Below are 13,909 nucleotides of genomic sequence, written 5' to 3' on the forward strand. Positions count from 1 at the left end.
TTCCAACCCCAGGAAATAATGCATTTGTCCCAAATCCTTCATGTTGAATTATGTGGATAGGTTCTTCTTGTAGTCTTTGATGATCCTGGATGATCCTGTTAGGAAGAGATCATCCACATATAAAAATAGGATTAGAGTCTCATTCTCTACAACCAGATAGTAGAGAATAGGGTCTGCATCACTCTTGACGAACCCCATATTCTGCAAGTAACCATCAATTCGACCGTACTATGCCCTAGGTGCATGTTTAAGCCCATACAAGGCTTTCTTTAATCTACATACATGATATTTCTTATCATGTGTCTCAAAACCTTCTGGATGTTCAATGTATGCTTCCTCTTCTATTACCCCGTTCAAGAATGTCATCTTGACATCCATCTGATGAATCTCCCACCCCATCTGTGTTGCAAGAGATATCATGGTTCTAATAGAAGTATACATGGCTACTAGGGTGAAGGTTTCTTTGTAGTCTATCCCTTCCTTCTGAGCATACCCCTTAGCCACAAACCTGGCTTTGTATTTCTCCACACTACCGTCTGCAACATATTTGACCTTGTAGATCCATCTTGAACCTACCACTGATTTGTCCTGAGGCCTAGGTACCACTTCCCAAACATCATTGACCATTATAGAGTTGTATTCCTCCACCATAGCATCCACCCATACTTGATGTTGAACGGCCTCCTGAAAACTAGAAGGTTCCCCAACCTGAGCTACTAAGGCCTGGTATCTGTCTGGTTGTCTTCACTCCCTTTTACTATTCCTAGGTGCACCAATGAAGTCTTCTGCATCCCGTAGAATCTGTCGGAGTTCCTAGCTTGTTCTTCCACTGGTAGTAGGCACATCTATCAGCTCTTCCTCTTCCTGAGATTCTTCCTGTTATAAATCTTTGTCTTTAGGAGAATTTCTAGTACTAGTTTCTGTTGGTTGAAGTGGTTTGACTAACGACTCGTCTTTCAACTGCTCCTCGAGAGGCATTTCTTGAGAATTCCTGAAAGCTCTATCCTCCATGAACTTTACATCCCGCCGATGATCCAGGTGGATGTTGGTGGCCACCCACCTATCCCATTTGGACCCCCACAACTGTCTCTTTCAGTTTTTCACTTTCCTTAATTATAGTGCAGTTTACTATTTTTAGCAGTTTTTCGGGTCCTAAACTTCCGGAGCTGTTTTGAGGCCCTAAACGACGTTTTTTGGGAAATCCATCGTCAACAATTTTTTTGATAAAAATCGTCTTTTCCGTCGTAGTCCTCGGAGAGATCTTTCCAACAGGCTATCATGCGCGTCAAACGGAGATAAGACGACCAATCGCGACCCCGGGAAGTTGGCTGTCCAACTCACCCCAAAACGGGGCCCACAATTTGGCGTTTCATCTTCTAGGGTTAGGTTTTGGAATGTGAAGGGTTTTCCATTGTTTCTCAATAATAAATAGGCCTTCGAGCCTCATTGTAAAGACAATTCGAAACAATTCAGAGGCATGTAGCCGACACATCTCTTCTCAGAGATAAGCTACCATCACCCTAGCTGGGTTATTTCTATTTGTAAGAATACTTCAGTATTCTCCATTAATGAAATGAAGTATTATTTCCGCTGCATCTCTGTTTTTATGGTTATCGCATCTCTATATTTATGGTTATCTCTGTAATCTATTGCGTTCCTGCTTAAATCCGGATCAGTGGTATCAGAGCGGGCTGCTTTTTCTTTGTTTTTCTTTGCATGTCCCCAACGAGGTCGGGAGATAAGGAGTTAGGGCTTGAATTGGTCGAACCTTTGCAAGACAAGCCTCGCAAATCTCGACGAACTCCCATGGCGGATGAGAAGAAAGACGAGGGGGCAGGAGATCCTATCAGAATCTTGCTCGAAGAAGCCCTCGAGCGGCAAAGGAACGCGATGATGGATAGCTTTGCGCAGATCCTTCAGCGGCTACCCAGAGGCGACGCATCGGCTTCCAACAGCTACTCTGGAAACGCTACACCGTTTAAGGTACAAGTTAATTTTGAAATCCCCATCTTCGAGGGTCAAATAGACGTAGATGCCGTAGATAAATGGTTAAATCTGCTAGATGGGTATTTTTCTGTTCATGAATTTTCAAGTCGGGAAAAGATTATTTTCGCTCTTCTCAAAGCAGCCCCCCACGTCAAGGACTGGTGGGAAACATACTGCAAGCAGAAGAATGAAAGTACAGGCTCATTGTTTTCAGCCGCCCCCACTTGGAATGACTTCCGGGATGCCATCAAGGAGCAGTACTACCCTGTCAAAAGCTATGAGGACAAATACATCAAATGGACCACACTGCGGCAGGGACGAGACCAAGATGTGCCAGAGTTCACAAATATTTTTCATACCCTTCGCACACAGTTGGGTATCAAAGATTCTGAGCTGCATCTGGTACTCAAATACCGCGGCTGCCTACACAGATACATCCAGGACGAGATGGAGTTCTTGAACATCTCCTCACTCGGCACAACATACCGATACGCTGTCAAAATCGAGCAAAAGTTCAAACAGAAGAAGCGAGACTTTGGATCTACAAATCCGAAGCCTAAAGGACAAAGCCAAGGCGGGGTGACCCAAGACAACCCCTCGAAGCCGCAAGAAAAGAACACCACCACGAAGCCGAAGAAGGACACAGGAAAGTGGTGTGAGTTCCACAAGAGTCCCACTCATAACACAAGTGAGTGTCGGACCAAGCAGTCGCTGGTGGCCGAGTTGAAGGCTTCCGAATCAGATGCATGTTCCGACTCTGAGCCAGAACCCGACAAGGGGAATGGCAAAGGGAAGCAGATCATTGATGCGGATCCTAGTGCCACTGTTGCCACTGCCAAGATCCAAAAGAATGAGCCCGAAGAGCCAGAGGAGGGGGAACGTCTTTTCCACTCACAAATGTGGGTGAAGGGTTCGCCACTGCAATTCATTGTCAACAGTGGCAGCCAAAAGAACCTCATTTCAGTAGAGGTCGTGAAGCGGTTGGGCCTACCGACTACACCACACCCGCAGCCGTACAGTATCGGGTGGCTTCACGAAGGACGAGATCTCAAAGTTCGCCAGCAGTGCCGCCTTCCCTACAGCATCAAGCCCTTCACAGACGAGGTATTATGTGATGTTACACCTCTGGATGTTTGTGATGTACTATTAGGCCAGCGATACTTATGGAGGCGACATGCTGTGTATGAGTCAAGGCCTCGCGCTGTCATTATTTCTTTGGATAATTCATTATACAGGATACCGGAGGTAGCCCCACCTACTGCCACCTCTTTGATCACTGCTAAGAAAGGCAGCAAGCTCATCTCACAGACTAGGAAATTTATTTTCTGTCTGGTTCGCTCCCAAAGTAAGGGGAAGATCGTTGCTACATCCATGACCCCCACGAAGGGTTCCTCCACGCAGCAGCAGCAACAGAGGGATACAGTCAGAACAGAACACAGGAACAACTTCTTCTCACCCACGGGGGTACCACACAAGTTTCAGGTGGGGAACAAAGTTTGGTTGCATCGACAGAAAGAACGCCTTACCAGAACCCATCAGAAGCTCAGGCCACTCCGACATGGTCCTTACACCAGTACCAAGGCTACGGGCAACAATGCTTTGAAGCAAAGCATTCCTCCATTCCTTCGCTTGCACCGAGTGTTCAATGTGGACCGTCGTCGAGCATGCTTCCCACCATTTCTGGACACATTAGAGATTGCAGAACAGCTCACCAGAGACCCAGCTCAGCAGAAGCTTCCTCATCTCAGGGCGGAACTCAACGCAATGGGGACCAGTGCTTCCTAAGGGGGGAGGAATGATCCAGGTGGATGTTGGTGGCCACCCACCTATCCCATTTGGACCCCCACAACTGTCACTTTCAGTTTTTCACTTTCCTTAATTATAGTGCAGTTTACTATTTTTAGCAGTTTTTCGGGTCCTAAACTTCCGGAGCCATTTTGAGGCCCTAAACGACGTTTTTTGGGAAATCCATCGTCAACGATTTTTTTGATAAAAATCGTCTTTTCCGTCGTAGTCCTCGGAGAGATCTTTCCAACAGGCTATCATGCGCGTCAAACGGAGATAAGACGACCAATTCGCGACCCCGGGAAGTTGGTTGTCCAACTCACCCCAAAACGGGGCCCACAATTTGGCGTTTCATCTTCTAGGGTTAGGTTTTGGAATGTGAAGGGTTTTCCATTGTTTCTCAATAATAAATAGGCCTTCGAGCCTCATTGTAAAGACAGTTCGAAACAATTCAGAGGCATGTAGCCGACACATCTCTTCTCAGAGATAAGCTACCATCGCCCTAGCTGGGTTATTTCTATTTGTAAGCATATTTCAGTATTCTCCATTAATGAAATGAAGTATTATTTCCGCTGCATCTCTGTTTTTATGGTTATTTCATCTCTATATTTATGGTTATCTCTGTAATCTATTGCGTTCCTACTTAAATCCGGATCAGCCGAACTACTACCTTCCTACTCCCTAGAATATAGACTCTATATGCCTTAGCATTCTCACTATATGCCACAAGATATCCTTTTTCATCAGTTTGATCTAATTTCTTTCTCTTCTCTTTGAGTATACGACAATATGCTAAACTTCCAAATATCCTGAAATGACTGACTTCAAGTGTCTTCCCGGTGAAGACCTTCTCTGCAGTGATCTTTCCCAATGCCCTGTGAGGAGTCCTATTCTGGACATAAACTGTCGTGCTGCATGCTTCTGCCCACAGGAATTTAGGCATATCCAGCCCATACAACATTGCCCTAGCTGCTTCCACAATAATCTCATTTTTCCTTTCTTCTACTCCATTCTGCTCTGGATTGTAGGGAGCTGTCCACTCTCTTCCGATGCCTTCCTTAGCAGAAAAATCGGTGAAGTCATTGTTGTAGGAATTTACAGGGTAAGTTCCATAGAAAGAATACCAAAAGGACACCGCTCACAACCAGATCTCAAATCAATACACCAGTATTTTTGACGTGGTTAAAACCCTCAGAGTGCAAGGAGGGAAACAGTCCACGGCCTGTCCCAACGTGGGTACTACAGGCAATTTATTAATCAAAGAATGAAAATTTACATAAGCTTCTCTCATGCACGGATTACCCGAACAATGACCCTCCATGCGCTTTAAATAGAACTCATGGACCAATCGGGTGTCAAGCCACGGATCAAGTGTCGGTAATACCGAGGTGAGAGTGAACCGTCGGATCACTACATATCGTGACCGTCGGATTGTAAGTTACAAAATGTACAACGGTAAAGAAACACACTTTACCTAACTCTAACCTAACTCTATACTAGACCAAGTTGAACTTAACTATATCCTATGTGTCGGAATATCCTAACATCCCCCCTTAAGAACAACTTGGGATAGGATTGAAGGATTTACAAATATGACACAATAGGAGAAGGAAGGAGGCACTAGAGCCTATCCCCCCTTAGTGACAACTTCCTGAACTCCAAGCATATATCGAAGTTTAGTGAACTTCGCCTCTGTGAGAGCCTTTGTGAAGATGTCTGCAACTTGATCATCTGTTGGACAATATTGCACTTCAAGAACATGGTCATGAATGAGCTTTCTGATGAAGTGCATGTGTAGTTCAATGTGTTTGCTGCGCTGATGCTGGACTGGATCTTTGCATAGCTGAATGGCACTTTGATTATCACACCAAAGTGTGGTTGGATGCTGCTGCTCAAAGCCAAACTCTGATAGGATCTGACGAAGCCACAAGGCTTCCTTACTAGCTTCCACGGCACCACGATACTCTGCTTCTGCTGACGAAAGAGAAATGGCAGCCTGTTTCTTACAAGCCCATGTAATAGGTCCTGAACCAAGAGTGAAGACATAACCGGCAGTAGACTTCCGATCATCAGGGTCACCAGCCCAATCAGAATCAGTGAAACCAACTAACAGAGGAGCTGCTTTGGCACTGTAATGAATCCCAAACTGTACTGTACCTCGAACATAACGAAGTATTCTTTTAGCTGCTTTCCAATGACTTTCACGGGGGTTTTGCATAAAACGAGCAACAAGGCCAACAACAAAGGAAAGATCAGGACGAGTATGGGTTAAATACAAGAGTTTTCCGACAAGTTGACGGTATAAGGTAGCATCAACTTCAGGAGAAGTACAAGAGACTGAAAGTTTGACTCCAGACTGAAAGGGAGAAGGGGCTGGCTTACAGTCTTCCATGTGAAAATGACGAAGAATATCACAAGCATACTTGGACTGGGAAAGGAAAATACCCTCTTGGGATTGCAAGACTTGAAGACCGAGAAAATAGTGTAAGTGTCCTAAGTCTGTCATTTCAAATTTCTTTTTAAGGCTTGACTTCACATGGTTTATAAGGTTGGGATCACTACCAGTAAGAATAAGATCATCAACATAAAGAACAAGGATGATAAGAGAGTTGCCCACTTTCTTGGTGTAGACAGTATTGTCAGAATGACACCTAGAAAAGCCAGATTCTAAAAGAAAGCTATCCATTTTGGCATACCAAGCCCGAGGAGCTTGCTTGAGGCCATAAAGGGATTTCTTAAGTCGACAAACAAGGCTGGAGTCTGTTTGTATGAAGCCAATGGGTTGTTCCATATAGATTTCTTCCTGCAAGTCCCCATGCAAGAAGGCAGATTTAACATCCATCTGATGGACTTCCCATTTTAAAGAGGCAGCAAGGGAAAGAACAAGGCGGATAGAGTTCATTTTGGCAACAGGGGAGAAGGTTTCAGTGTAGTCAATGCCTTCAACCTGTGAAAAGCCCTTAGCAACGAGACGAGCTTTATGTTTATCAACTTTCCCATCTGGTCCATACTTGGTTCTGTAAACCCATTTACATCTAACAAGTTTGCGTCCCTTTGGTAGAGGAACAAGATCCCATGTATCATTTGTCATCAATGAATGATATTCTTCATTCATAGCTGCTTCCCAATGTGGATGGCCTGAAGCTTCTGCAAAAGTGTCAGGATCATGATTTACTGGAGCTTGAGCCAGTAAAGAAGAGGCTCTTTCAAACTGAGAACGTGTACGTCGCTGATCTGTAGGATCACCGGCAAGATCACCTGCTGCATCCCGAGTAGCACAGACCCATCTTGGAAGTTGAGGATCCTGAGAAGGTGGGGGAGGATTATCATCCTCGCTTTCATCATCTGAAGAAGAAATGTTTTCAAAAGTAGAAGAGATAGGAAGAGGTGGCACATCCGCCGGACTAGGCTCGCAGGCCGATTTATTTTCATCAAATTTTACATCTCTTCTAATGATAACATTTTTGGACTTAAATGGAATAAGTCTATAACCTTTTACATCTTCAGAATATCCAACAAAAGTACATTTCTCACTCTTAGGTTCTAAAGCTTTATGCTTTTCATCTGGAATATGGGCCCATGCTTCACTTCCAAACACACGAAAGTGACTTACATCTGGTTTAATGGAACTCCAAGCTTCTTCTGGAGTGATATTCTCTAGAACCTTAGTAGGAGTGCGATTGATTATATAATTTGCACAATTAATTGCTTCGGCCCAAAAACTAAGACTGAGTCCTTTAGATTGCAGCATACAATTAGCCATTTCCTTTAAGGTGCGATTTTTCCTTTCAGCTACACCATTTTGTTGTGGAGTGTATGGAACAGTATGTTGCATTTGAATTCCATTTTCGGTGCAAAAGTTGATGAATGTGTTTTTAACATATTCTCCACCATTATCAGTTCTTAGCTTAAGAATTTGATGTCCAGATTGTTTTTCAACAAAGGCTTTGAAGGCCAAAAAAGTGTTAAATACTTCGCTCTTGAGTTTTAAGAAGTATACCCAAGTGCGTCTGGAGAAATCATCAATGAAAGTTAAGAAGTACTTGCAGCCAGAGAATGAAGCAACAGGAAGAGGACCACATAAATCACTGTGCACAAGCTGTAAAGGGGCTGAGGCGTGCCAAGAGGCACGTTTGTCAAAACTGTCCCGATGATGTTTTCCGAGTACACATCCGGAACAAACACCATCTCTGCAAGATACCATAGGAAGACCTGTCACCATATTTTCTTTACATAGATGCTGAAGGGAGCGATAGTTTAAGTGACCAAATCGCTCATGCCAAAGTTTGCTCACTTCATCATTATGAGCAACAAATACTGAGGGAAGATTGGATGACCCAAAGTTGTGAAACTTATACAACCTTTTGGAATCATCAGCAAGACCAGTAGCTAGAATCTGTTTAGGATCTTTTAGATCCTTGATTACAACATCATGAGGTGAAAATTCAACAATTTTACCTTCACCTGAATGAGTTATCTGATAGACAGATAGAAGGTTGCAGGATAAGGTTGGAACACATAATACATCATTAAACTGACCATTGTCTAGATGAACAGTTCCAGTCCCTACAACATTAAGAGATCTATCATCACCAATATATATATTTTTGGTGTTACAATCATTTAAAGAAGAAAACATGGCTTGGTTTTTGGCCATGTGACAAGAGGCTCCAGAATCAATGAGCCACTCATGAGAATGAGAAGAAGAAGAAGATACATTTAATGCATAACCAGACTGAGATGATTGATAATGACATGCAGAAAGTGCCATTCCGGAAGTTGAAGTTGAAGTAGGCTCCACATGGATGTTATGTTTCTTCATTGCGGCTTCCAAGGCTTCCATCTTCTTAAAGCATTTAGATTCTAAGTGGCCATCTCGATTACAAAAGTTACAATGTCTATCAGACTTCTTCCATTTGTTTTTATTGGTCTTATCATTTTGCTGAAATGATCTTTCATTTTGAGGCTGAGATGGTTTAGGACCATTCTTTTGAGGATATGACTTCTTAGGATTCTTTGAATTTGGTTGCTGCTGGGCGGCTAACGCTTTCGTGGAAGAGTTTCCAAGATTAAGAAGACCAAGGTGTAAGAGTTTTTCTTGTTCTCTTATTAAGGAATCACAAAAGGAGTCAAAGGAAGGGGCCTTGTATTCTTGTCCTTGACAAATGAAAGCTTCCCTTGTAGAATGGAAAGTGGAAACAAATACAGAGTAGGCTGGTCCCAACTTAGTAAGGATGGAATAAATAAGGTTACCATCTTCTTTCTTAACTTTAACACCTTCCAAGAGATATCTAAGGGTCTTGAATTTGGACAAGAAATCTTCAATGCAAGAAAAATTATTAGGATCCAAAGTAAGCAGCTCATTTTCAAGTTGATGGGCTCTAATTTCATTTTTAATTCCAAAAACTTTAGCAAGTTTTTCTAATGCTTCATGAGGAGTCTCAAGTTCTGCAATGTGGAATCTAAGATCAGGAGAAACAGACATCCCTATCAAACCACGTGCTTGATCTTGTCTATTTTCCCATTTTGCCGCCTTGTCTTCATCTTTTGGTTTCTTCTCTTGGTCTGTGGCTATTCTGTAGAGACCTTTACTTCTAAGTAAATCTCCCATGTAGGCTACCCATTGGAAGTAGTTAGTGCTGTCAAGAATGACTTGGCATGGACTTTCCATTTTTTAAAAAAAACTGAAGCTGAAGATGCTGAAAGTAAGTGTTCCAATGGATAGATCTCGAAAAAATAGGCGGTTTTAAAAAAAACGGCTCTGAAAAAGGCTTCCGGATGAAGAAGTTATGGCTTTTTGAAAAAAAAAAAAAAAATGTTGACGTTGCCGGCAAAGTGCGCGAATGTGCGGGAATGAAAAAATCCGCCCCCACAAAATGGAGACTTGAACCCAAGACCTCTACTCTCTTAAAATAGCTTTGAACCAATTGATCTATACAAAAAATTTGAGAGAGAGAGAGAGAGAGAGAGAGAGAGGGGGGGGGGGGCCTTGGTTTGCGTGCTTGCCTTGAGAAAGCTCTTTTTCCCTACAAAACACAAAACACAAAACCCAACACGAATATGCAAAGAAAAACGAACCTTACGGCTCGAAGTTAGCTTTAGCCAAAAAAACTAGAAATTTAAAAAAAATCTCAAAGTTAGCTTTAGCCGAAAAACTAAATATTTTTCTCAATGTTTTTGATTTTCCGAGATCACACTAAGGTGCAGGGAAAAGAGCATACGCATGAGAAAAATCCTTCCTTTCTGTTTCTGATTTGCCCAGATCGCACAGAGTCGCAGGGCAAAGAGCATATGCAGAAATGAAAGGTATAGATCCGGTTAAAAAAAGGCTAAATAAACTGAGACCGAAATAAGCAGAGAGAAAATAACAGTAAACTGCAAAAAAAAACACTGTATACCTCCCGATCTGAAAAATGACGCAGCTAGGGCTACCGGAAACCTTTTCGCGTGAAACGAAAGGAGTTCCTCACTGGAACAGATGCTCCGAACGCAACAGAGCAGTCCTCTCGGCCCGAAAGCAGTCAGAAACAGCAGATCTAGGAAACGACAGCCGCATGCAGTTCTACCGGCTTCAGATTTGGATCACCAACGGACGCGGCCCTCAAATAGCTCTGATACCATGTAGGAATTTACAGGGTAAGTTCCACAGAAAGAATACCAAAAGGACACCGCTCACAACCAGATCTCAAATCAATACACCAGTATTTTTGACGTGGTTAAAACCCTCAGAGTGCAAGGAGGGAAACAGTCCATGGCCTGTCCCAACGTGGGTACTACAGGCAATTTATTAATCAAAGAATGAAAATTTACATAAGCTTCTCTCATGCACGGATTACCCGAACAATGACCCTCCATGCGCTTTAAATAGAACTCATGGACCAATCGGGTGTCAAGCCACGGATCAAGTGTCGGTAATACCGAGGTGAGAGTGAACCGTCGGATCACTACATATCGTGACCGTCGGATTGTAAGTTACAAAATGTACAACGGTAAAGAAACACACTTTACCTAACTCTAACCTAACTCTATACTAGACCAAGTTGAACTTAACTATATCCTATGTGTCGGAATATCCTAACAATTGTCAACATACTCTCCACCATTGTCTGAGTGCAACACTTTTATCCTCTTTCCCGTCAGATTCTCCATTAGAGCCTTGAACTCTTTGAATCGACCGAAAACCTCATCTTTGGTTTTCAGAAAGTAGATCCAAGTCTTCCTGGAATGGTCATCGATGAAGGTAATGAAGTATTCAACACCACTAAGAGATTTTGTGGACATCAGTTCACAGATGTCTGAGTGTATCAATCCTAGCACACTCTTAGCCCTATTGTTACTTCTGGAAAATGTTGCTTTAGCATACTTTCCCAGAGCACACCCTTTGCATACATAATCTCGTTCAGTACTTAGTTCTGGAATTCATTATATTGTTTTCCTGAGAATTCTCAGAGCCCCATGGTGTAAGTGTCCCATCTTCCTATGCCATAGTTCATTCAAATCTTTGTCTCCATTACTGCCTATCAGTGCCATTGGTGATTTTAGCTGCAACCTGTACAACCTGTTACTTCTGATTCCAATATGAGCCTTCTTTTTCCAACTCAGGTGTTTGACATATAATTTCTCCTTAATGAAGAAAACATCATATCCCTTGTTCTGAAGTTGAGATACAGAAATTAAGTTCACCCCAAATCCTAGCATATGCAACACATTGGTTTCTTGAAGCCGCTCTCCTGCTTCAGTTTGAAAAACTATAGTACCTCTTCCTACTAGAGTACACTTTGCCTTATTTCCCATGGTGATCTGAAAATTCATTCTTTCTTCCTGATAATCTGAAAAACATTCTCAAATTCCTGTCATATGCCAGGAAGCTCCACTGTCTATATACCAAACCTCCGAGGAGGTAGAGCTTGCTAAGGAAGCAAATTCTTCTTCCAATTTGGAAGCTAAAACAAAATAATTGTAATTTATGTCCCTAGTGCATTATTCTGGTAATATGCGCAAGTCCCCTTGAGTGGATGCCTCTGCATCATGCTCTTGACCCATAATCGATTTTCCTCTCCAGTTGCCAGATCTCTGCTTTGATACCATGTGAAAATTTCTAAACTGAAATTCTACTACTGCAGCAACTGATTTATTTCACCTACTTATTATTCACAATAAGTTATATATGAAATTCCTTCAGTAAATATTAAAATACATTCTATTGCAGTTATCACATAATTACCCAGAGAAAAATACATGCACAAGAACCAATCACATCAACATAGTTATTTTTTGACAATTGTCCCCGGAAAAACCTAATGTGGGAAAACCAGTGCAACAGATGAGGGTTTTATTAATCTTCAGTAGAAATTTCTTTTACAATGAATGATTTTACAAAGAAATTGAAAGAAAGCACTTGATACTTTCCATTTGAAGCCTTTTGACACTTTGGAGACCTTGCTCCCACATTTGCATCACCCCTGCATCACTCTGCGTGGCCCAGCGTGGCTCTGTGTCCCTCTGCGTCAACCTGCATAGGCTTTGCGTCTCTCCTCTGGATTGCGTCTCTCTCTGCGTTGTCTCCCACTATCCCTACGTCACCTCCTCCCCTACCACTGCCTGCTGTTGATGCCCTCCTCTTCCTCCACCCTGCAACTCTCCCTCTGAAATCGATCTCCTCTACTTGTGAATCTATTTTCCTTGAGATATTGAGTGTCTGTCGGTGTATCTCCAAATGATCCTCAAGTATTCTCTTATACTTTTCCTGTTGACGAATCAATGGCCGAGATTAAGTCCCTAATCAACGGCTAAGATTATAACAGACTTGATCCTCGTTTCTTAGAATATTCTCACCCTTATCTTTATTAATACCCATTAATATTTTTATTTTCCTAAGTTTAGACTTAGGAACCCATTAAAAATATTAATTATTTTCATAACTCCTCATCTGGGTGGAATTTCTCAAAACGATTTCTGGGTCTTGGAGATCTCATGTGTCTTAGCCTCTCCTCCAAATTTGAATGCTAGAGCACATCTGATGCTACCAAAAATCAACAATAGCAGGGGTTTTTACCTGAGGCTTTCCCTAGAAAATTATTGTGTTATGTGTGATTGAAATGCTTCCTTTTTTACTTCGTGATTTCATCGTTCAATTTTTGTTTCCGTTGATGAGTAGCGTAGATTCAAGTCAATTGTTTTAGCATATCACAATCTTCAATTTGAATCTATAATAAAATTCTACACACTAGGATGTTTTACCACCATTTAGCTTGGAATATGTGTCCCATGACCTTGGTCTTGTATGTTTTTACATGGAAAATCGACCAGGGGTTGTTACAAACTTCACTTGGGATCCAACTTAACATAATACCTTTACACCATGGAAAGCTACGATAGTTCCAAAAGTGGATCCAAAGTGTACCAAATTCCTATTTATTATTTTCATTTTGGTCTTTCCAACCTTCTTGCTTCAATGAGATAAGTTGTTTCAATTTGTAACTTATTTTTAGTTCTTTTCTTACTATTTCTAATGCATCATCATCTTTCTATTCTTTTACATTAGCAATTATAATATTCAAGGATTTTTTTATTGCACTCATGATCTAGCTCAATTAGCTTGTTCATTTCCTCTTTGATGGATTTAATATCTAATTTATTATTTGTACTACTTAAGGCCATATTTCTATTCTTTTATATTAGCAATTATAATATTCAAGGATTTTTTATTGCACTCATGGTCTAGCTCAATTAGCTTGTTCATTTCCTCTTTGATGGATTTAATATCTAATTTATTATTTGTAAAAATAATTAGTATATATTAAACATTTATGTGTTTAAATTTCATCCTCACTTTGTTATGGGGATTCTTAATTTTAAATATAATTTTTTACAATATGCATACCACATGTCCAAAAATACATAATCCATACTCATATGACATTTTTTGAAATTAAGTAATGTAATTTTAAAACAAAAAAGCATAACTACTTTGGAGAGAAATATCAACTTTTAATTTATGTAAAACACTAAATCCTAAAATATTTCATGGAGTTTAAATCCTACCATCCACCAAATAATTATTGAGAATTAAATTAAAATTCTAAAACCCATGTAATATATAAAGATAATTTTTGAGTAAAATAAATATACACCGTAG

The sequence above is a fragment of the Pinus tabuliformis genome, chromosome 6 (assembly GCF_031772625.1).
Source record: "Pinus tabuliformis cultivar Carrire ecotype Pingquan chromosome 6, CPIR1, whole genome shotgun sequence".
NCBI classification, from domain to species: domain Eukaryota; kingdom Viridiplantae; phylum Streptophyta; class Pinopsida; order Pinales; family Pinaceae; genus Pinus; species Pinus tabuliformis.